At 41.2% G+C, this 6236-nt stretch overlaps 1 non-coding gene across 1 annotated transcript; it reads left to right on the top strand.

The window, feature by feature from the left end:
- The first annotated feature begins 6118 nt into the window (after window positions 1-6118).
- Window positions 6119-6226, top strand: LOC127745335 (small nucleolar RNA R71). Its single transcript, XR_008006532.1, has one exon. It is a non-coding gene; the product is annotated as a small nucleolar RNA R71 (small nucleolar RNA).
- The last annotated feature ends 10 nt before the right edge of the window (window positions 6227-6236 follow it).

Genomic DNA, 6236 nt, shown 5'->3' on the forward strand with positions numbered 1-6236 from the left:
TGGTGCGCGTAAATTGTGATCATCAATGGCGCCATCAACATGGTACGCTCAATTGCAATCTCAACTCTTTATCACAACTTTGCACAACTAACCAGCAAGTGTACTGGGTCGTCCAAGTAATAAACCTTACGCGAGTAAGGGTCGATCCCACGGAGATTGTTGGTATGAAGCAAGCTATGGTCATTTTGTAAATCTCAGTCAGGCAGATTCAAATGGTTATGAATAAATTATGAATAAAGCATAAAATAAAGATAGAGATACTTACGTAATTCATTGGTGAGAATTTCAGATAAGCGTATGGAGATGCTTTGTCCCTTCCGTCTCTCTGCTTTCCTACTGTCTTCATCCAACCCTTCTTACTCCTTTCCATGGCAAGCTGTATGTAGGGTTTCACCATTGTCAGTGGCTACCTCCCATCCTCTTAGTGAAAATGTTCAACGCGCTCTGTCACAGCACGGCTATTCAGCTGTCGGTTCACAATCATGTCGGAATAGAATCCAGTGATTCTTTTGCGTCTGTCACTAACGCCCACTAATCGCGAGTTTGAAGCTCGTCACAGTCATTCAATCCTTGAATCCTACTCAGAATACCACAGACAAGGTTTAGACCTTCCGGATTCTCTTGAATGCCTCCATCAATTCTAGCTTATACCACGAAAATTCCGGTTAAAGAATCCAAGAGATAAACATTCAAGCCTTGTTTGCTTGTAGAACGGGAGTGATTTTCAGGCACGCGTTCATAAGTGAGAATGATGATGAGCGTCACATAATCAACACATTCATCATGTTCTTGGGTACGAATGAATATCTTAGAATAAGAACAAGCCGAATTGAATAGAAGAATAATAGTAATTGCATTAATACTCGAGGGACAGTAGAGCTCCACACCTTAATCTATGGTGTGTAGAAACTCCACCGTTGAAAATACATAAGAACAAGGTCTAGGCATGGCCGAGAGGCCAGCCCCCAAAACATGATCAAAAGATTCAAAGATCTAAAAATGATAATACAATAGCAAAAGGTCCTACTTATAGAGAACTAGTAGCTTAGGGTTTACAAAGATGAGTAAATGACATAAAAATCCACTTTCGGGCCCACTTGGTGTGTGCTTGGGCTGAGCATTGAAGCATTTTCGTGTAGAGACTTCTCTTGGAGTTAAACGTCAGCTTTTGTGCCAGTTTGGGCGTTTAACTCCCATTCTTGTGCCAGTTCCGGCGTTTAACGCCGGGCAGTTTTGAGCTGATTTAGAACGTCGGTTTGGGCCATCAAATCTTGAGCAAAGTATGAACTATTATACATTGCTGGAAAGCCCAGGATGTCTACTTTCCAACGCATTTGAGAGCGCACCAACTGGGTTTTTGTAACTCCAGAAAATCCACTTTGAGTGCAGGGAGGTCAGAATCTAACAGCATCTGCAGTCCTTTTCAACCTCTGAATCAGATTTTTGCTCAGGTCCCTCAATTTCAGCCAGAAAATACCTGAAATCACAGAAAAACACACAAACTCATAGTAAAGTCCAGAAAAGTGAATTTTAACTAAAGACTAATAAAAATATAATAAAAACTAAATAAAACATACTAAAAACATACTAAAAACAATGCCAAAAAGCGTATAAATTATCCGCTCATCACAACACCAAACTTAAATTGTTGCTTGTCCCCAAGCAACTGAAAATCAAATAAGACAAAAAGAAGAGAATATGCAATGAACTCCAAAAACATCTATGAAGATCATTATTAATTAGATGAGTGGGGCTTTAGCTTTTTGCCTCTGAACAGTTTTGGCATCTCACTTTATCCTTTGAAATTCAGAATGATTGGCTTCTCTAGGAACTCAGAATCCAGATAGTGTTATGGATTCTCCTAGTTAAGTATGATGATTCTTGAACATAGCTTCTTTATGAGTCTTGGCCGTGGCCCAAAGCACTCTGTCTTCCAGTATTACCACCGGATACATACATGCCACAGACACATAACTGGGTGAACTTTTTCAGATTGTGACTCAGCTTTGCTAGAGACCCCAAGTAGAGGTGTCCAGGGTTCTTAAGCACACTCTTTTTGCCTTGGATCACAACTTTATTATTTTTTTTCTTTTTCTTTTCCCCCTTTTTTTTCGTTTTTTTTAATTCAATGCTTTTTCTTGCTTCAAGAATCATTTTTATGATTTTTCAGATCCTCAGTAACATGTCTCCTTTTTCATCATTCTTTCAAGAGCCAACATTCATGAACAACAAATTCAAAAGACATATGCACTGTTTAAGCATACATTCAGAAGTCAAAGTATTGCCACCGCATCAAAATAATTAATCTGTTATAAAATTCAGAATTCATGCAATCCTTATCCTTTTCAATTAAGAACATTTTTCATTTAAGAAAGGTGATGGATTCATAGGACATTCATAACTTTAAGGCATAGACACTAAGACACTAATGATCATAAGACACAAACATAGATAAACATAAGCATGAAAATTCGAAAAACAGGAAAATAAAGAACAAGGAAATTAAAGAACAGGTCCACCTTAGTGATGGCGGCTTGTTCTTCCTCTTGAAGATCTTATGGAGTGCTTGAGCTCTTCAATGTCTCTTCCTTGCCTTTGTTGCTCCTCTCTCATGATTCTTTGATCTTCTCTAATTTCATGGAGGAGGATGGAATGTTCTTGGTGCTCTACCCTTAGTTGTCCCATGTTGGAACTCAATTCTCCTAGGGAGGTGTTGATTTACTCCCAATAGTTTTGTGGAGGAAAGTGCATCCCTTGAGGCATCTCAGCGATTTCATGATGAGTGGAATCTCTTGTTTGCTCCATCCTTTTCTTAGTGATGGGCTTGTCCTCATCAATGAGGATGTCTCCCTCTATGTCAATTCCAACTGAATAACAGAGCTGACAAATGAGATGAGGGAAGGCTAACCTTGCCAAGGTAGAAGACTTGTCCGCCACCTTATAAAGTTCTTGAGATATAACCTCATGAACTTCTATTTCTTCTCCAATCATGATGCATGATGCTATGAATCATGATAGCCCGGTCTATTGTAACTTCGGACCGGTTGCTAGTGGGAATGATTGAGCGTTGGATAAACTCCAACCATCCTCTAGCCACGGGCTTGAGGTCATACCTTCTCAGTTGAACTGGCTTCCCTCTTGAATCTCTCTTCCATTGAGCGCCCTCTTCACAAATGTCTATGAGAACTTGGTCCAACCTTTGATCAAAGTTGACCCTTCTAGTGTAAGGGTGTTCATCTCCTTGCATCATGGGCAAGTTGAATGCCAATCTTACATTTTTCAGACTAAAATCCAAGCATTTCCCCCGAACCATTGTAAGCCAATTCTTTGGTTCCGGGTTCACACTTTGATCATCGTTCTTGGTGATCCATGCATTGGCATAGAACTCTTGAACCATTAAGATTCCGACTTGTTGAATGGGGTTGGTAAGAACTTCCCAACCTCTTCTTCAGATCTCATGTCGGATCTCCGGATATTCACTCTTTTTGAGTTTGAAAGGGACCTCGGGGATCACATTCTTCATGGCCACCACTTCATAGAAGTGGTCTTGATGCACCCTTGAGATGAATCTCTCCATCTCCCATGACTCAGAGGTGGAAGCTTTTGCCTTCCCTTTCCACTTTCTAGAGGTTTCTCCGGCCTTAGATGCCATAAATGGTTATGGAAAAACAAAAAGCAATGCTTTTACCACACCAAACTTAGAAGGTTTGCTCGTCCTCAAGCAAAAGAAGAAAGAAGAGAGTAGAAGAAGAAGAAATAGAGGAGATGGAGGAGGCTTTGTGGTTCGGCCAAGGGGAGAAGTAGTGTTTAGGTTGTGTGAAAATGAAGGAGTGAAGATGGGTTTATATAGGAGTGGAGAGGGGGTGTATGGTTCAGCCATAATTGGTGGGTTTGGGAGGGAAAGTGGTTTGAATTTGAATGGTGAGGTAGGTGGGGTTTTATGAAGGATGGATGTGAGTGGTGAAGAGAATAGTGGGATTTGATAGGTGAGGGGTTTTTGGGGAGAGAGAATGGTGGGGTAGGTGGGGATCCTGTGGGGTCCACAGATCCTGAGGTGTCAAGGAAAATTCATCCCTGCACCAAATGGCGAGCAAAAATTCTCTTTATGCCAATTCTGGCATTAAACGCCGGGCTGGTGCCCATTTCTGGCGTTTAACACCAGCTTCTTGCCCTTTCCTGGCATTTAACACCAGTCTGGTGCCCTTTTCTGGCGTTAAACGCCCAGAATGGTGCCAGACTGGGCGTTAAATGCCCATTTGCTGCCCTTACTGGCGTTTAAACGCCAGTAGGTTTTCCTCCAGGGTGTGCTATTTTTCTTTCTATTTTTCATTCTGTTTTTGCTTTTTCAATTAATTTTGTGACTTCCCATGATCATCAACCTACAGAAAACATAAAATAATAAAAGAAAAATAGATAAATATAACATTGGGTTGCCTCCCAACAAGCGCTTCTTTAATGTCATTAGCTTGACAGTAGGATCTCATGGAGCCTCACAGATACTCAGAGCAATGTTGGAACCTCCCAACACCAAACTTAGAGTTTGAATGTGGGGATTCAACACCAAACTTAGAGTTTGGTTGTGGCCTCCCAACACCAAACTTAGAGTTTGACTGTGGGGGCTCTGGTTGATTCTGTTTTGTGAGAAGCTCTTCATGCTTCCTCTCCATGGTTACAGAGGGATATCCTTGAGCCTTAAACACAAGGGATTCTTCATTCACCTGAATAACCAATTCTCCTCTGTCAACATCAATCACAGCCTTTGCTGTGGCTAGGAAGGGTCTGCCAAGGATGATGGATTCATCTATGCACTTCCCAGTCTCTAGGACTATGAAATCAGCAGGGATGTAATGGTCTTCAATCTTTACCAGAACATCCTTTACAAGTCCATAAGCTTGTTTTCTTGAATTGTCTGCCATCTCTAGTGAGATTCTTGCAGCTTGCACCTCAAAGATCCCTAGCTTCTCCATTACAAGAGAGGCATGAGGTTTATGCTTGACCCTAGGTCACACAGAGCCTTCTTGAAGGTCATGGTGCCTATTGTACAAGGTATTGAGAACTTTCCAGGGTCTTGTCTCTTTTGAGGTAATTTCTGCCTAGACAAGTCATCTAGCTCTTTAGTGAGCAAAGGGGGTTCATCCTCCCAAGTTTCATTACCAAATAACTTGTCATTTAACTTCATGATTGCTCCATGGTATTTAGCAACTTGCTCTTCAGTGACATCTTCATCCTCTTTAGAGGAAGAATACTCATCAGAGCTCATGAATGGCAGAAGTAAATCCAATGGAATCTCTATGGTCTCAATGTGAGCCTCAGATTCCCATGGTTCCTCATTAGGGAACTCATTGGTGGCCAGTGGACGTCCATTGAGGTCTTCCTCAGTGGCGATCACTACCTCTTCCGCCTCTCCAAATTTGGCCATGTTTATGGCCTTACACTCTCCTTTTGGATTCTCTTCTGTATTGCTTGGAAGAGTACTAGGAGGGAGTTCAGTAACTTTCTTACTCAGCTGACCCACTTGTGCCTCCAAGTTTCTAATGGAGGACCTTATTTCAATCATGAAACTTTGAGTGGTTTTGATTAGATCAGAGACCATAGTTGCTAAGTTAGAGTGACTCTGCTTAGAATTCTCTGTCTGTTGTTGAGAAGATGATGGAAAAGGCTTGCCATTGCTAAACCTGTTTCTTCCACCATTATTGTTGTTGAAACCTTGTTGAGGTCTCTGTTGATCCTTCCATGAGAGATTTGGATGATTTCTCCATGAAGGATTATAGGTGTTTCCATAGGGTTCTCCCATGTAATTCACCTCTTCCATTGAAGGGTTCTCAGGATCATAAGCTTCTTCTTCAAATGAAGCTTCCTTAGTACTGCCTGGTCCAGCTTGCATTCCAGACAAAATTTGAGAAATCATATTGACTTGCTGAGTCAATATTTTGTTCTGAGCCAATATGGCATTCAGAGTATCAATCTCAAGAACTCCTTTCTTCTGATTCGTCCTATTGTTCACAGGATTCCTTTCAGAAGTGTAGATGAATTGGTTATTTGCAACCATTTCAATCAGTTCTTGAGCTTCTGCAAGTGTCTTTTTCAGATGAAGAGATCCTATGATGCTCCACTCAGAAAGCATGTCAGAAGGACACTTTCTGATCAATTGTTTGTATCTTTCCCAAGCTTCATAGAGGGATTCACCTTCCTTTTGTCTGAAGGTTTGGACTTCCACTCTAAGCTTACTCAATTTT

The sequence above is a fragment of the Arachis duranensis genome, chromosome 2 (genome assembly GCF_000817695.3).
Source record: "Arachis duranensis cultivar V14167 chromosome 2, aradu.V14167.gnm2.J7QH, whole genome shotgun sequence".
NCBI classification, from domain to species: Eukaryota; Viridiplantae; Streptophyta; class Magnoliopsida; order Fabales; family Fabaceae; genus Arachis; species Arachis duranensis.